The 17,332-nt window shown below is 39.8% G+C and overlaps 1 protein-coding gene across 6 annotated transcripts in view; it reads right to left on the bottom strand.

Annotated features, from left to right (window-relative positions):
• ESR1 (estrogen receptor 1) overlaps positions 1–15,965 on the bottom strand; it is a 380,558-nt gene extending 364,593 nt beyond the window's left edge. For 2 of the 6 annotated variants that reach the window (XM_034669310.1, XM_034669319.1), the window contains exon 1: positions 15,829–15,862. The gene's annotated coding sequence lies outside the window, so the exon portion shown is untranslated. Of the gene's footprint in view, positions 1–15,729 lie in introns of all 6 variants that reach the window. The other 4 variants (XM_034669311.1, XM_034669312.1, XM_034669314.1 and 1 more) reach the window with 4 other exon arrangements.
• Between the last annotated feature and the right edge of the window lie 1,367 nt (positions 15,966–17,332).

Genomic DNA, 17,332 nt, shown 5'->3' with positions numbered 1-17,332 from the left:
TATTATTTAAGTAGGTGCCAAAACAATCGCTGCATGTTGCAATGGGAAGAAAACATAGACATGAATATGGGCATACATATCCTCAGTTGACTCCAGCTCCTGGTGTCCAGCTCTCTTTGGCATCATGGAACCCAAACTTCCAGACGACTAAGATCTTCAAGTCTTATGAGAATGTATTGTTGTTGTATACATATAGCTTCAGACTAGACAGAAAATTCTGGTCCATTTGCTACTATTATGTGTCAGGTCCACAAGATGAGCAGAAAACTACTATAATTAGCTGTGTGGCATTGTTATGTATGTAGGCAGGCCAAAATAAATTAAATAAGCCAAACTGAATCTGTTAGACTCAACCAACCATAATCAAAGTGTGTATTAGGGCTCCTGTTAGCACATATCCAGACAGATACACTAATAAAAGAAGTCCCTTCTCTTGACACCTGGCATAAAGGCAAGAATTATAATAAACAATACTGGAACATATTTACTGGCTTGCAATTTACCTAGAGACAAGATTAGAGCCACAAGATAGAGTCAAAACTAGAAGAAATCACAGCAAATAGGTACCAGTAAGAGCGGAAATACAGCCGAGAAGTAATTTGACCCAAATAGAGAGTGAAGAGAGCATAATGATAGCTTATTTATTAGTAGAAATGAACACATATTGGTACATTGTATTCAGTTCTTGATTATTCATGAGTGATTTACCAATTTTGTGGATTATCCTTCCCTCTGCCACTCTTTTTACATCTGAGTCATCTCTTGCCATCTTTACTTCATATGTGTCCAAAATAATGTTTATGTATATATATTATGTATATAATCTATGTCAAACTTAATTAGCAAAGCAAACCTGCCTGGTATGGCTATGGTTTACTGATCAAAGAACACCTTCAGCTCTCCAGCTTAAGACCAAGTCTGGCAGACACATTTTCATTAGTGGGAGAGAAGTCAGAATGGGGAATTGAACTTGATATATTAAGACACTGGTCAGCTAATCCTTGCCTGTTGTCTTTTTCTAAGTAAAATTGATTCAGATATAATCAGTCAACTCTATTAAATGTCATTTACAGGCAGGAAACTGTACTCATATGATAAGGAAAAATAGAAAGGTCACTGCCCATACCCTGTCAAGGCTTAGACTGAGTTTTTGACTTGAGTGGATGAATTCCTAACAGTAAAAAGGAAATCATAAGAATTTGTCCCATGCAATGGGGACACAAATATCATTTCACAGTGGAGATCTGAGCCTTGTTTTGGTGGATTATAAGCTTAAGGCAAGAGACTTTTCCTCTTTATACTGCTTCTATACTTCCTTCAGCATCTAAGCCCTTTGCTTGCAAACGTAACCTGAAAATCCATATTTACAGTGGCCAAGATTGTGAGTTTACTATTCTAGGTTCAAATCTTATACCATTCACCAACTGGATGATCTTTAGCAAATTACTTGATTTCTCTAAGCCTTGATCTGCTTTCCTAGAAAGTGGGTATAATGATACCCACTCCCAGAGATATCATAATGACTAAACAAGCTATTCTCTGTAAAGCGCAAAGCACCGTATCTAGCAGAAAATGTGATCAATAAATGTAGAGGTAGTATTACTATCATTAAATTAATTACTTGACTGAACTGACTACCCCAAGAATGAGCAAAGTAGATTATAAAAGAAATAGGGCTTCACAGAATTGATTTTTGTAGTTTGAGAGCTGGACAGAAGAGAGGGAGGGAGGGAGAGAGGGAGAAAAGAAGGAAGGAAGGAAGGGAGGAAGGGAGGGAGGGAGGAAGAAAGGAAGAAAGAATGTAGGCACATATTAATGTCAACGTGTAGGCACCACACTAACCTATTAACATATAGTTTATGTATTTTATTCGTTAGCTCTTTGATTCTTTCTATATACGACCAACATGTAATATTAATACAGCCAAATACCTTTCAGTGGGAGAAACACTGATGTTGTGAGCTGTTAACTAACGGAAGGGCAATAAAAGGGGGGGAGTATGACTCTGGTGTTATTGCCTAAATGACACAATTATTCAGATAGATGCACAACGCACCCCAGGTTCAATGGCATCAAGAATCCCCACAGTTTCATTTCAGACCTTTATCAAAGTCCTAGCAAGAGCACAACCTTAGGCCTTCCCAGAATAATCAACTTTGAATCCAGGACCTCAAAGTGCAAAGAGAAACGCGAGACCACCCAGAGACTGACCAGTGTGTAGAAATACACAAAATTGAGAAAGGCAGTAGAAGACGGAAAACCATGTAGGACCCAACTCCCAAGGATTTGCACTGGCTCTACTTTCTTCAACCCCAGCTGGGGAGAGAACCTGCGTTTATTAAAAGCTTTTCCCCCCTCCCTTGTTCTTCATTGTCTTTCTCCTTGCTCTCAAAACTAGCCCTCTGCCCTGAACTACCAAACAGCTACAGGCACGGTCTCCTGGCAAGTAGGAAGCTACGGCACTTCACCGTTCGCGGTTCTACGATTCATGTGACCGTTCCTTCACAGGTGCTCAGACTCTTCATCAAAGAAGAGAACTAGAACTGTTGAAAATTCCCAAGCCAGAGGAGTTTGTGTGTGCTTCTAACAGCCTGCAGTCAGCCGTGCCCTTGCTGATGAAGGTGACAGTTCCGTGTGCCCAGAACCAGTTGTCTATCCCCGCCCTTGGAAGACTGGCCCAACCAGTCCCACTGCACTTTTGAGGACTGTGGAAAAGCCTGGAATTGGTGATGTTATTAAACATTTTTGTTAGTCACTAAGTAAAGTCTTTGCCTAGAAACCTTCATTTCCTGTACAGCAGGGTAGGCAAGGTCCAACCGAGGGTTTCCTGAAATAATTCATTAAAACAGGTCAGCTCTACGATGAGGAAGTTATCTCCCTGATCACTACATGCCAGTTTGATCCTTAGTAAAATTAGATCTTGTCCACTAGCTGACAGGCAGACAGACCTGCGTCCCACATTCCAACCCTCCCTTGCAATTTGGGCAGATTACATAAAAAATAAACTTTATGGTACTACTCCACTGACTCAGACTTCCTGTGCTTTTGACCATTTTTGAAGGATAGCATGGTATTTACAAATAAGAGAGGGTTTTAACCTTTTATATCACATGCCTGGTACTGAATTTGCAAACTGCTAAATAAACACACCGCCTCTCCCGTTGGCTTCTAGGCAATGGCGACAGCCTGTACTTTCATTGAAATATATGCATGCCTTATTAAGAAGTCTGCTAAGTAGTTTAGAAATAAATACTCTCTGGAGGAAATGAGAAATGGACTTGAAGGTCAGTAAGTTATTTTTCTTTTGTATTTAAGTAAAAAATGATGTGATTACTTGGTGATCACAAATACAAGTGAAACGGTTACTTGCCCACCTAACAGGGTTTTCCCCCTTTATGAAACTGCCACTTGTCACTCTGAATAATTAAATTCAATAGAAATGTTTCTCGATGGTTGAAAATATAAGACTCATGTCTCTATTTTGGGGTAGGTAACTGAATATATAAACTCTGTATTCTGAAGATGTTCTCCTATTTTAGGGTTAAATTAGACACACACATTTTGCTGCTTGTTAGCACCATACAACTGGCATGGGGAGGAGGCTGTGAAATTCAAATCGGGAAGTGTTTTCTCTTGTTAGCAGCTATGTTAAAGCTCTGAGGGAAAAAGAATTAAACAAAAGAGCTTTTTTAAAAAAAAAAAAAAGAAAAGAAAAAAGGTTGGGTTTTCTGTATGGTGAGTGAACTGTTGAGTATTGTAGATAAATTTGTTAACCTCCCTAATGACATGTAAAGAAACTTTAACTACACAGTGTATGCAGGGGATTTTTTAAATGGTGACAGCTCATAGACTGTATCCTTCACTTCAACTCAAGAAACACACGTGGAGCGTTCATAAGATATCAGGTGTACTGCTAAGCCCCTAACACATGCTTGATAATCACAAAAATTAAACGAAAAATTATTTTCCAAACTGAATGGCCAAATTAGGTCTTCCGTATTCATGGAAGAAGCTGGGAGAGAGAAAGAGGAAACTAATATGTTCACACACACCTCAGTGGTGATTCAAAATTCAGATTAATATCTACACCCTTTCTTGAAAAGAGCTGTGCTAGGATTAGGTATTACAGTCCTGGACAACATGCAGAAGTCTTTGTGCTTAAGACTTTCTAGTTTCTTCTTCATTTTGTTTTGAACAGGGAGCAAGAGGATGGTATAGGTTGTTTCTAAAGATCTCCTTAGTTAAAGCTGGTTTGATTCTCACTTAAGTGAAACAAGGTGGTTAAGGATCAAAGTGGTCTCACTCATCAATAGGCAATGAAGAAGCAATGTTTTGCTTGTCCGTTCAGCTCAAATTCCTTGATATTCTTTTACAAAGCCATGCAGGGCAGAAGCTATTCACCACTGACACCATTAGGAAGGATGTGTGGGGAATGCCTATGCCCCCATCAGCTATACCAACTCAGGTCCGTAGGTCCGACTCAGGTCTACTTCCATTTCTATAGATCAATATTGCCATTAGAGCAGAAAGTCGTGGCCCACAGTCTCTCAAGGATGCGTTCAGCAGCAGAGGTGCACCTGCTATGGCTGTGTGGTGTGGGTCTACCACAGATTTAGCCGTTGCTAATATGATGGGGAATGCAGTCACTCCACACAGCAAGTAAGGAATTTAGCAATGCCACTTAATACATACCTTTATCCTATTACTTATAAAACAGCTCTCTTACTCCTCACTTGCAAGAAAAATTCTTCTTAAATTTTTATTTTATTATAAGATATTCCAGTAGATTGCCTTGAAAGTGCTTCAAGAATACTCCATGGGCAACTTTCACTGTAGATTTCAAACATCAAACTGAGCTATTGAAAAGAGGCCCTGGGTTATTTTTTGTTTCTAAAATGCTATACAACAGGGGCACCTGGGTGGCTCAGTCAGTTAAGCGTCTGCCTTCAGCTCAGGTCATGATCTCAGGGTCCTGGGATCAAGTTCTGCATTGGGCTGCCTGCTCAGTGGGGAGTCTGCTTCTCCCTCTCCCTCTGCCGCCCCCCTCCCGGGCTTGCGCTCTCTCTCTCTCAAATAAATACACAGAGTCTTTTTTAAAAAATGCTACACAACAGCTTCAAATGTACAGGATATGAGAGTGAAAAATTCTTTTTTCTTAATTTAAAACAGCGATGAACCTAATTTATGAACTTTTTTCTCAATTTAAAAACAACAAATTGAAAGCTTAACATTGAATTAAGGATTAACAGGTACACAGTGACAGATTTATAGGGGCCAACAGACTGATAACTATATTTTAGGTCTAGAAAACATTAGCTCAGAGTAAGCTGTTTATGGTTTCCACATCAAATAAAAGGAAAAAAGCACCACTTTGATCTAAGACTTTGGTAGGCTTTTTTTTTAAACCAAAAATAATGCAAATCCTATTATAGGAGACTTGTATGCTTCATTAATACGCTGTACTAAAATTAAGGGGATACAGAAATTACTTCATGAGGAAATGATAAAGTGATTACCAGGGTTTTCAATGGAAAATTCATAAGCATATGCTTGGAGTTGGGGGGAGGACTAATTAAATACAATATTCAATTAATCTATAAAAGAAAATTTTTCTCCATGTAAATCTACAGATTATACGGGCTTCCTCAAGCCAGTAATACAAAATAGTGAAATGCAATCCCTGGAAATACTCAGAATTAGACGTGCCATAGATAGTAACACAGATACAGAGAAATTTTGCACAAACGTGCAACAACCTTGGTAATGAACTCATTTCTTTAACCCCAGTTCTAATTATATGAAGCAAGGAATTGGCTGTTATCCAGTGAACTTGAACTGTGGACACTGACCAAATTGTTTGACATTCTATCCCCATCCCTTCTATTTTCGGTCCACATTTTCCCTCCATGGTGACTTTCTGGTTATGTTTTATCTGGTTTTGGCTGTCTCTACTGCCCACTTCAGATAATTGCTCAACTCTCCACTTGGCTTCTTGCTGGGTAGGCTTGACCTAAGAAAATGGTTGAAGAAAAAGCCAGCATTTTCCTTTGATCTCTTAGAACTCAGGATTCCATTATATAATCTACCATAAATCCTGGCGGTAGAGATTGACATCAACTTCCAAACTTGCCATGATATGACACTCCTAGTTGATTCATTATGTATTCTGACATTTCTTAATTAACATGAACTCAATACTTCAGTGTGTCAGTGATAAGACATTTTTTTTAGTTGCGTTCTCAATATTTTTATGGATTGCCTTGATTAATTTTTCTCTTCTGCAATGTAAGCCTCATATGCCAAATGTTCTAACTGGCTAACTGCCTCTAAGGTTTAAGCTCACAGATGTTTCCTTGTGGCCACAGCAAATACTACTCCCCTGAGAATAAGCTTGATAAATAAAATTGGCAATAAATTTAGAACTAAAGGATTGGATAAGAAAATCAAGTGCAGCCCTCATTAGCTGCACTGTTGTAGATTTAGAAACTTGTCTAACATACTCAGTCCTCAAATATCGATGGTAGTGGATTCTAGGAATCCCATCAACAAATTAAAGCCTTAAACAATCCAAAAACTGCCTTCCATTTAATGGTATAAATCCCTTTCCCACTGAACATATTACCACGGCTGCTAACAAGTAGAAAATTGGCACATTTAAATCTCGTTTCTATTCCAAGTGCTGAGGGAGGAGTAAAATGGATAGAATCCAGATGGTGTGAAGAAAGTAAACCAAGGGCCCTGCTTAGTCTGAATGTGAATAATTTGTGAACTGGTCTGAATGATTAATACTCAACATTAATATCGCTTAGGCAACATGAATGCCATAAGCAGGAAACCTTTGCTTTCTACTTTTTCCTTTCCTAGAAAACGTTTTTCTATGAGTCTTTCCTTCACAAAGTAGATCTGAAGTACCTCTTTGCTTGATTTGTGAAGCCCCAGGGACATGGAGGTATAAACAACAAACAATGTTCTTCATGCTGAATATTATGATGTCATCTTCTCCCTGTATTTCTGGGCTTGAAATACAAAGCCCAGGCATTGCCCACCATGGAACAGCCTCGAGAGTGTAGTATCATCACTTGAGATTTATTGTAACTGAAATTAAATTACCTAGTGTGCTTGGCCTTTCCCCCCACCCCACACCCCAGTGAGTCTGTTGTTTTTTTTTTTAATTGATGTCCTTGCCTTTTATTCCCCTTAGAAGAAAAGAAAAAGAAGCAAAATAGAAAACATAATCTGCTCCCTTCCCTCTATCCTCAAATCACTCGATTCAGCTCCCCCATCCCCGTTAGCAGAAAGCAGGTTAGGCAGCCGCAAGAGACAGCACTGTCTTCTTCTCCAACTCAAGTCCTAAATCAATGGAATGATGACATGTCTTTCTTTTATTTTCAGCATAGATGCCTGTAGGTTTGATTGTGCTTATGAGAAAAATCTCAATTCATTGTTCTAGAGATTGCTGAAAGCAAGAATTATAGAATCATAAAATGGTCTGAGCCCGGGAACCATACAGCTCCCCATGTCCAATGCCTTCATTTAATTGGTGAGGAAATGGGGTCTCAAAATTGAAAAACTTGTTGAAACAAAGCTGGTTTCAAAATTTATTTTGACTTCAAAATTTATCATGAAGCTACAGTAATCAAAACAGTAAGGTATCAGCCTCGACAGACACATAGACCAACGGAACAGAGAGCCCTAAATAAGTCCACACGTATACAGTCACTTGATCTTCAACAAGGGTGCCAAGAATACACTATGGGAAAAGAATAATCTCTTCAACAAAGGGTGTTGAGAAAACTAGATAGCCACATGCAAAAGAATAAAATTTGATGTCATCTTACACCACACATCAAAATCAGTTCCAAACAGATCAAAGACTGAAACCTAAGACCTGGAACTATAAAGCTCCTAGAAGAAAAAATAGAAAACAACCTTCATGACATTAGACTTGGCAACGATTTCATGTATATGAGCAAAGGCACAGGCAACAGCAACAAAAAAAATTAAAATTAAAAACATAAGCAAGACTACACTAAACTAAAAAGCATCTGCACAGCAAAAACAATCAATAGAATGAAAAGAAAACCAGACAACCTACAGAGCGGGAGAAAATATTTGCATACTATATATGTAATAAGGGGTTAATGTCCAAAATACATAACGAACTCTACAACTCAATAACATAAAAACTAATAATGTGATTAAAAATGGTCTACAGACTGGACATTTTTCCAAAGAAGACATACAAATGCCATCTGGTATATAAAAAAGTGTTCATCATTGCTAATCATTTGAGAAATGCAAATCAAAACCACAGCAAGCTATCACCTCTTATCTGTCAGGATGGCTATCACCGAAAAAAACGAAAGATAGCAAGTATGGGTGAGGATGTGAAGAAATCTGAACGCTTGCACACTGTGAGAATTCAAAATGCTGCAGCCACCATGGAAGTTCTTCAAAAAATTAAAAACGGAACTACTAGGGGGCGCCTAGGTGGCTCAGTTGGTTAAGCATCCAACTCTTGATTTCAGCTCGGGTCGTGATCTCAGGGTTGTGAGATGGAGCCCCAGGTCAAGTACTGCACAGGGCATGGAGCCTACTTAAGATTCTCTCTTTCCCTCTCCCTCTGCCCTTCCCTGCCTCCACTGGCACTCTATCTCTCTCTCTCTCTAAAAAAAAAAAGATAATAATAATAACAACTAGAACTATCAGATGATCCAGCAGTCCCACTTCTGGGTATATATCCAAAAGAATTGAAATCAGGATATGGAAGAGCTATTAGCATTCCCATGTTCCTTGCTACCCCATTCGAAATTGTCTGTTTAATGTGAAAACAACCTCAATGTCTACCAACAGATGAGCCGATCAAGAAAACGTGGTATATAGACACAATGGAATACCATTTAGCCTTAAAAAAGAAGGAAATTCTGCAACATGCAACATTTATGGACCTTAAGGACTATTATGGTAAGTGAAATAAGCCAGACCCACAAAAGTAAGTATGTTGCATGATTCCACTTCTATGAAGTATCCAAAATAGTCAAATTCCTAAAATCAAAGACAGACATGGCGGTTACCAAGGGCTGGAGGAGGAGTTATTAATCGACAGATGTAAAGTTTCAGTTAAGTAAGATGAATAAGCTCTAGAGATCAGCTGTACATCATTGGACCTAGAGTCAACAATAATGTATCGTGCACTTGAAATTAGATAAGAGGATAGATCCTATGTTAACTGTTCTTACCACAATAAACTTTTTAAAAAAGACTTGTTCAGTACCCAATATAAAGTACCCATTTAACAACTAGAAAAAAATACAATAATTTTAATCAAATCTAACAGAAACACGAACAATTTTCTTCTGAATCTATATCTTGTCCAAATAAAATAATTTTGCTAAGAAAGTATTCCAAGTTAACAGCATCTTACACATATATGAAGTGTGTTACTTTTCAAAGTTCTATCACTTAACCTTCATTGTATCACCAATAGGATCTTTGACAGGAGTTTGGTAGTTATCATGCCCACTTTACAGTTGGAAAAACAGCACTGAGCGTGCAAGTCATTTACTAAGGTCACTCAGTGTATCGGTGGCAGAGTAATATATTTTGACCCCCAGCCTTCTTTCTCTGCTAGTCACTTTTGAAACAAAATCTTCCTTACAACCATAAACCATCATGATTTCAAAAAGTGTGTCCTAAAAGGTTGTTTAAACTGTATTACACCTCTCTTGAACTACCAATCCCCTCCAAACTGATGTACTCACTCTTCATCTGAAAACATCAATCTACATAGTATTTCCCTAAGCTTAAGTTTCTATCTCATTCCAGCCCTACCCGAAAATCTTTAATATCTGCACTATCAAGTCCAAAGATGTGGCATTTACATCTCCATTCCTAGATCATCTCATACCACCTCCCACCATACTGTGTTCCTGCAAGCTGGTGAATGATTCCCCAAAACCTTTCTCCTCATGCCTTTGCTTATGCTTTTCCCTTTCCTTACATCTTTCTGCGTAAACATTACCCATCCTGTAAGCTCATGGACAAATGTCTACATGAGAGTTCCTATATGAAACCATCCTTCACCACCCCCTGCCCCCCCCACTGCCCTTCCCCACCCATCCTCCACCCACCTCAACCAGAAATAATTCCCCCCTCTTTGTGCTTTCACACCTCAGTGCTTATTGCTCTCAAAGCACCTGGCACTTTCTACTCCACTGCCTTACATTCTGCAACATTATGGTCTATAGTGCACCTTACACTTATGATCTGATAGACCTACGTCGCATTATGTGTTACTGACCGTAACCGATAGTGAATGGCAAAGAACCTGTCAGGCTCCACTGCACACAACAGTTACATCCCAAGCCCTTGGTATAACCCAACACTTCTCAAGGCACAGGAGTGCAAGTCTGAATAAAAACCCCATCTTTGCACTTGAGGCACTTCGGGTTTGTGTAGGAGCAGAGACTCTGGGACAGACCTTAATTAACTATGACAGGGCCCTTAAAATATTGCCTCTTCCTTTAATAAAATCAGGAAAAGAATTTTACAGTGTGTATCAAGTTAAACTACACTAGATTCTGAGTAGCCCTAATCTCTAAATATCCTTTAGTATAAACTTGACGCACATAGGATTTTCAAAAATCCATATCAAAAATAAATTTATATCTGTATTGTCACATAGTTTTAAAGTGAAATATATTTAAATGGATTATTACATGTGATTATTAAATACCTTTTTTATGCATCACTTTAAGAAAATGAATCTTAGCAAATGATTGGTAAGACTAACGTTTTCTGTAGGATAAACTCAAATTTTCTTTGGATTTCTTGGTGTCTTTATAAAAATTCTGAAAGGAAATACCCCAATGAGATCATTTCTAGGAAACTCAGAGGGAAGAAGCATCTCCGAAATGCAGATTGCCTATTTGGGAAAGGGTTTTGTGGGCTTCCTCTGAACCATCCTAGAGGAAGAGGTATGTTTGAGGGGTCAGCTAGCGTCTGGCCATGTGATAAGAGAAGAGTTTGATGAGATCAGAGGAAAAAGAAATGCCAAAACCCAGTGGCAACATACCCCAGCAAAGGCAAGGAATGCTACACTTTTCATCTTCCCCAGAATTGTCCCTTTGTTGTGGCCTGTCTCTTCCCCCTTGTGACTGGCAGTAACCCACAAAGGGCCTACTTATTGTCTTCCAGGCAGCAAGAGAGGGCCTATGCCTCAGTTGTATCCATTTGTAGCAGGAAACCCCAAAGAACTGAGTGTTCATGACACCGGTAAACAGGAGAGTGGAATCAGATTAAGCTCCTGAAAGCAGGGGTTAGGAAAATGCAGCCCCAGGTGTACAACCAACACAAATCCTTGTGGCTTTTAGAATAGAAAAGTTAGGACAGCTTCTAGCCACTTGTCCTCACAAAGAAGTCAGAGAGCATCTGGAAAACTCCAGCCAAGTTCCAGGAGGAGGATTACTCAGAGCAGTAACATGCTGGCTCTTGAAGTCTATCTGCTACTCTTCCTCCAAAACCCCACCCATCTTGCCTGCCATATTCACCAACTTGGCCACCCACACTTCCACCACTGTGCACACACTCAGTTCTTTAGGACATAAGCTGACCACCTCTCATAGCATTTCATAGCACCCCACCAGAGCTACTCTCATTCATTCAGTGACAAGATTCTACATGTAACTAGGTAAGAACATATACATTCTATTTAAAAACATATTTTATAAAACTGAACTTTTTACAAAGCTCTTTTCTATACATTATTTAATCAAACCTCATCAATGGCCATAAATCTTCTGTAAGTCAGATTCATTATTCTCCTTTTACAGACGAAGATACTGCAGCATAAAGAAGGTACACTATTATCTCGGGCCAGCCCCAGGCACTCACCTTGCTTCTCCAAGGCAAGGACCACATGGATCAAAAACCCTAGAAAATAACATTATATCAAGGAATGGCTGAGAGCATGGGTTTTGCAAACGTTATCTTCAAGTCTTAGGACTGTCACTTATAAAGCTGTCTAGTGTTGGACATAGGACCCAACTTTGCAAAGCCTGTGTTTCCTCATTTGTAAAATTGGAGTCATAATATCATTTATCATCTAGGGCTGTTTTAAGCATTAAATGCGATAATCCCTATAAAAAGTATTACACAAAGTTAAGAACTCCCTAAACGTCAGGTGCTAATATAATTGCTATTATTACCACCTCATGGGCACTAAGTTAATTGTTACGGAGCTGTTAAGTGAAAGGCCAACCCAGGTCTTGGGCATGACACTGAATTAGAAATTAGCATACATGGGGCGCCTGGACAGCTCACTGGGTTGAGTGTCCTACTCTTGGTTTTGGCTCAGGTCATGACCTCGTGAGTCATGGGATCAAGCCCGGCGTCGAGCCCTGCAGCAGGCCCTAGTGGGGCCCCATGCTCAGCACGGAGTCTGCTTGAGATTCTCTGTCTCTGCCTCTCCACCTGCTCACGCTTTCTCACTCTCTCTCTCTCAAGTAAATAAACAAAATCTTTAAAGAAAAAAAAAACAAGAAGTTAGAATACAACTCTACATATGAACAGACCCAGGCCTTGTCCAACAACCAAGCAATATGCTTCTTTTGACATCGAATGTGAAGTGTTTGCAACAAGTTTTTACCTACTTGCCTCTGCAAGAATTTGCCCATTATCTTTGGTCCTCTTCTCATCACAGAGGGATGTGGCCATCCTTACAGACACAGAGAAGAGGAATAATAGAGGGAGGGATGTCAGAGCTTCTCTGCTTTCTCTTCCCACACTTGGTGATCGTTACAAAGGCGGTGGCATTTCTACAGGAGGCACACTCAGCTGGCTGGATTGATTACCCCATTTTTTTTTTCAGGTCAAGTTCCCAGTTACCATCAGACAGATACAAATTCCTAGCAGCTATGGTGCTGACCATAAGTTTTGTCATTTATTCCACCAACACTTATTAGCAGGCACTGTACTATGCCTGCAATAAAAATGACTTTATGGGGTACCAGGGTGGCTCAGTTAGTTAGGCCACCAATTCTTGATTTCAGCTCAGGTCATGATCCCAGGGTTGTGAGGTCGAGCCCCTTGTCAGGCTCTGTGCTTGGCAGGGAGTCTGCTTCTCTCCTTCTCCCTCTGCCCCTCGCCCCCGCTCCTGCGTGCATGCTCTCACGCTCTCTCGCTGTCTCTCTCTCTAAAATAAATAAATAAATCTTTTTTTTTTTAAATAACTTTGTCATACTGAGTTTCTAACACCTGTAGACTGCAAGTGGTTTACTGAGTGGCTTCACCTCACTTATTCCATACAATTAAATCCAGTAGCTAGTCTTATTTTTCTGACTTCGCAGGTGAGGCATCGGAGACCAGAGATGAACCATACAGGTTGGGGGCGGGGGGGCGGGGTGCACTATGGCTTGGACTCAGACATCTCCTGGGGATTTGACTTGAACTATCTAATGTCTGCCTCCTCACCAAAGAGTTACTGCTATGGAAGACCTAAGCAGAAATAGAAGCTTTCTACCAAAATATTTTTGTGGGTGAATAGCCAGTACAAGCCTCTTCATCTTCAAAAAGAGTCACATGCTTTCAGAGAGAAAATGTTATGCTTCTTAGAAAGAACCATAAAAGTCATTGACATGCAAGGTTTTGCTGTTGTCTGGTGGGAATGATCCAGAGAAAGTCCACTGAGATGCTGCCCAGATGCTGCCCATCATCACCATCACCATCATCAAAAGCCACCTGTAAAACACCTGTTTAAAAAATAGCACCTGCTGGAAGGACCTTCCCAGGGGACTCACAATGGAGAACAACCCTGACGAGGATGGGAGGGCAGGACCACATCTCAACCGGCATCGATGACACATAGGCTACGACTGTTTCACCATGTGGTTGGTCTACTCAGAGCTGGTCACTCTCATTCTTGGCTACTTTTCTTTGTAGTCGATCTGCTACCATGGAGCAGAACGGTTCACTGTTCAAAGCAAACTGAAGCCCAACCATGGGGCCCTCAGCCCGAGAGTTTGCTCTGACCAACCGGGCTGAACAAATATAGACAAACACTCCAAGAACCCACAGATAACTACATAAAAATGTTTAGCAGAGGCCCAGTATGAATATTTATACTGTACAGACATTTAAAGTGAGTGCTGGGGGGGAAGACGGAGGTAGCTAGCTCTAAATCCTAAACTGAGTGAAAAGTCAGAGTTAATCTAAATGAAAGATCATTTTTTTTACTATTCTTGCAGCAAGTTGAAGACACATGAGCTTTATCCTTTTCCTTGAGTGTCAAGAGCAATAAAATAAAATAAATATTTGCAAGGGTCTAAGATAAACACTCTGGTGGAAAATATGACCCTTTAATTTATAAACAAAATTTTGTGTTTTCCTACATGTTATATCTCTGGTACCTACATTATTTTTATTCCTAATTTTTTTTTTTCAAATCTAACAACCTTTACAGCATTGCCTCTAACCTCTGGACTATTATAGCCATGCATGCCAAGGCCTAGTGGGCAGTCCTCATAAAATAGTCACAAAATGGGAGCAAACATTTACTTTTGAGAAATTAGGAAGGACTTGTATAGAGCAGGAGTGGGCTCTGAACCTCTGGTCTCCGAAGTTGCCATCCAATTTCATTTCTTTTGGCTCTCAGAGCTTTTTACGATAAAATTGAAATACTAGTTCATATCCATAATTTCACTCTCAACATTAACATATATCGTATATAACATTAATATATATCATACTCAAAACCAGATGACTTTCCCGGCAACCTCACGTGTGGAGTTGCTCTGCAAGTCTATTAGATCTGGCCCATAGAGCCAACAGAAATTTGAACAGGAATCAGTGTGATGATCCCAAGTCCTGATAAAGCCCAACCCTTATTTAAAAAACAAAAAAATCACACTGGCTTCTAGGAGCATGTCTTAGAGAACAAAAACTGGTTATCCTCTTGACAAAGCATGAAACTTACAACTCAACGCACATTTCCTGAAACGTGTGGCATTCCTCTAACCAAAATGAAAGTATCCTGCCCTGTCTTTTGTGACTGCCACATCATTACTCAAGTCGCACACTGCCATATGTGGGGGAGGCATTAATGCACACGCCACCCACTACAAAAAAAAAAAATGACCGCTAGTTTTTTTTCACGTGAGAGCAAACTGAGGCTGCAGGACTCAAAAGAACTTGCCTAAAATCACAGGGCAATTTAAAGACCGGCTGTCTAACTTTTGTATTGCTAGATTGCGTAGCTTTTCAGAAAACTTGACTGCCTTCGGGAAACAAACACTGGCTTGTTCAGACTGCCTTGTGCAAATGCAACATAAGTTCCGCCACCAGATTAAGAAAACAGGTAGGACGTTCATACTAGCCTGTGATCAGTCCAATTAATAACTCCTAAAATTCCAACACATTTCGACAATACAGTACGTCCTAGCAAGGGCTGGATCCAGTATACGTTATCTGAGGCAGGCAGACAGCCTGTCAGTGCCGTCCTGAGAAAAGGGTAGCTGTGTTGCCCTCTGACTCAGCTGAATATTGCTCTAAAAGTGAGTTTCCACTTTGTACCAAGTTTAGATTCAACATCTTAATGTTGCGGTAATTGCTTGCCAGCAACTTTGCAAAATACCCCTGGGGCATTAAGAGAAAAATGAACATCTTTTAACATGAGAGGGAAGCTCTAAACTTACATCATGCTGGTAAATAGTCGCACACAGAGGAAAAACTTACGTTGAGAGAAAGAAACAGGAGTACCTACTTGAGGAGAAGAATGTCACTCAAAGACTGTCTTCTTATGGTACAGAATGGGCAAAAGAAAGGAAGACTAACCTTCCGAGCCCGTTAAGGAGCTTCTGAGCATGGAGACTGCATTTTCAGTTTTGGTGAAATCCGTTCTGAGGCAGTAGACAGGAGGCTGTTATGACCATGAAATTAGGAAATGCAGCAACTCAAAACTAAAGAGCTAGCACCACCATTTGACTAGGAGTGGAAAAATCTCCTGCAGGAAATAGAGGAGGGGGTGGCCTTCCCTTCTCCACAGGAGGCCGGATTCTAACTTTCTTAGCCCCTCGAGGTCAGGACAGACGTTGAACAAGGGGTAAGTAATTTGTTAATCTGCCTGAAAATGTTTTATGTAATCCAGCTGATTTTCTCTTCACTGCTAATAAAGTTCGAAGTCTAGACAGGCATGTCGAGTTGGAAAAAAAAATAAAGCATTCATTCAGCACATAAATTTTGCTAATCCAAAATTAGTTACAGCTAAGAGCAGGAGTGAGGACATGTCTTCTGTGAGAGTTCCTGTAACTTTCTCGTTCAGCCATTGACTCAACAACCAGCTCTGCATTTCTTGTCACTGATTTAATTAGGTTCCTGACTTCACTAACCTGCAGGCGCTTAGCTTCTCTCCAACTCCTAGGCCATTCCTTCTGTCATCTGATCTTTCTATAAACTGTCTGGCATTTCCTGCAGCCAGTTAAGAGTTCGCTCAGTGTTTTGTTTTGTTTACACCGAGATAAACATTCTGAAGGAGAAGATGGGCTGAGAAGTGATACTGATATTAAAGAAATAATATTAAAACTGCTAATAGTTTACAAAGTCATCTGTGCTTTATATAGTATGTATTTTTAAAGATTGTTTTTTAATATATTAGATTTTTCTACTCTTCAAGTCTTAGGAGCAGCTGGTTTTCTGGAAGTGAGAATGGTAGAGGGGAAGGTGAAGGAGCCTATCCGGCTCCTGGGCTTTCTAGAATCTCCAACTGCAGGTTGTCATCTTTAGGGCAGCTCTAAACAGGCTTAGGAAAGAAAGAAAGTCAAGGGGCACCTGGGTGGCTCAGTCGTTAAGCATCTGCCTTCGGCTCAGGGCATGATCCCAGTGTTCTGGGATCGAGCCCCACATCAGGCTCCTCTGCTGGGAGCTTGCTTTTTCCTCTCCCACTCCCCCTGCTTGTGTTCCCTTTCTCCCTGGCTCTCTCTCTCTGTCAAAAAAAAAAAAAAAATCTTAAAAAAAAAAAAAAAAAAAAAAGAAAGAAAGAAAAAAAGAAAGAAAGTCAAAATTCTCATAATCAACACTTTAAAACATTTTGAAATAAGGGATCTTAACTATCTTCCATCTTCCCTATCCGTGTGAGTTAGTCCCTAAAATAATTTGAATATGCACATTTGAGATTAATTTCTGCAGAATACATAGAACAGGACATATTTTAGCAAATGTGTACAGTATTTAATTTTGGTTTAAGAAACAAAATTTCAACAAGATCCACTTACAAAAAGAACACGTATACTAACGCAATATCAGCTTTTTATTTAGCTTTTTATTATTTTTATTATGGTTC

This window comes from Ailuropoda melanoleuca, chromosome 10 (assembly GCF_002007445.2).
Source record: "Ailuropoda melanoleuca isolate Jingjing chromosome 10, ASM200744v2, whole genome shotgun sequence".
Taxonomy (NCBI): domain Eukaryota; kingdom Metazoa; phylum Chordata; class Mammalia; order Carnivora; family Ursidae; genus Ailuropoda; species Ailuropoda melanoleuca.
Note: the sequence above shows the minus strand (reverse complement) of the source record. Positions and strands in the feature narration are given on the sequence as shown.